The 926-nt window shown below is 39.7% G+C and overlaps 1 protein-coding gene and 1 long non-coding RNA gene across 4 annotated transcripts in view; one reads left to right on the forward strand and one right to left on the reverse strand.

The window, feature by feature from the left end:
• The window catches only part of LOC107698829 (uncharacterized), an 11704-nt gene extending 10783 nt beyond the window's left edge, over positions 1 to 921 (reverse strand). The window contains exon 1 of one of the 2 annotated variants that reach the window (XR_001635389.1): positions 896 to 921. This is a non-coding gene — a long non-coding RNA (uncharacterized LOC107698829). The remainder of the gene's footprint in view (positions 1 to 895) is intronic. The other variant, XR_001635390.1, reaches the window with a different exon arrangement.
• LOC107698687 (cyclin-dependent kinase 18-like) overlaps positions 1 to 926 on the forward strand; it is a 112573-nt gene that overhangs the window by 95972 nt on the left and 15675 nt on the right. The gene's annotated exons all lie outside the window — the stretch shown is intronic.

Below are 926 nucleotides of genomic sequence, written 5' to 3' on the forward strand. Positions count from 1 at the left end.
GGGCTAGAGTGAGCAGAGGCGGGTGGGCTTGAGAACGGCGCGGCCGGCGATTTTGACGAAGGGGCGTCCGGAAGGACATGTGACGACTCCGGGCTGGACTACGCTTCGTCCACGGTGAAAGACGATCCGGCGATACACAGCGCAAAGTTGTAGTATTTCCTCAGTGACCAGCACAGATCAGCTCTAGGCATGACGAAACAGATATCGTCCTCTTTTGGAAGACCAAACAAAGTAGTTTCGCTTTCACAACGAAGCACACAGCGTCTTTACGACATGGCGGCGTAAACAACAAAACTACAGCGAGAATAAAAGTTATGCCTTCTTTCTTTGCGTGAACATTTGGCGGCATTATGCAAATCTTCCCACATAGTGACCTAGATATGTTGGGGCGTGTTAGAACGAGCTGTTTTAGGTAGGCGTGGTTGACTCTTAACTTTTATAAAGAATATCTCTTTGGATTTGAGACTTTAGTCTTTGCAACTTTACAGATCTTCCTTATGCACCAAGAGCTTGTAACACTCCAAAGAGAAAGGAAAAATTGAAATCGCATCATATGACCCCTTTAATACTGCTCATAAACAATGCTCACAGACTATAAAAAGGCAAAAGTAGTCCATAATCTAAAATTATAAATCATGATATATACTGGAGGCTGAGCTCTTTTGACTTGGGTTAGTAAACAACATCACAGCAAATGTGAAAATTTGTTAAAACATATCCTTTTAAATTAGACAGATTTAACCATTTAAATAATATAAATTTAACCATTTAAACTAGACCAATTTAACTGTTTATATAACACAAATGTAATCATTTGACAAATTGAACCAATTAAATATACACATTTAAAGGGTTAGTTCACCCAGAAATGAAAATTCTGTCATTAATTACTCACCCTCGTGTTGTTCCAAACCCGTAAGACCTTC

This window comes from Sinocyclocheilus anshuiensis, unplaced genomic scaffold, assembly GCF_001515605.1.
Source record: "Sinocyclocheilus anshuiensis isolate Anshui unplaced genomic scaffold, SAMN03320099.WGS_v1.1 scaffold313, whole genome shotgun sequence".
Lineage (NCBI taxonomy): Eukaryota > Metazoa > Chordata > Actinopteri > Cypriniformes > Cyprinidae > Sinocyclocheilus > Sinocyclocheilus anshuiensis.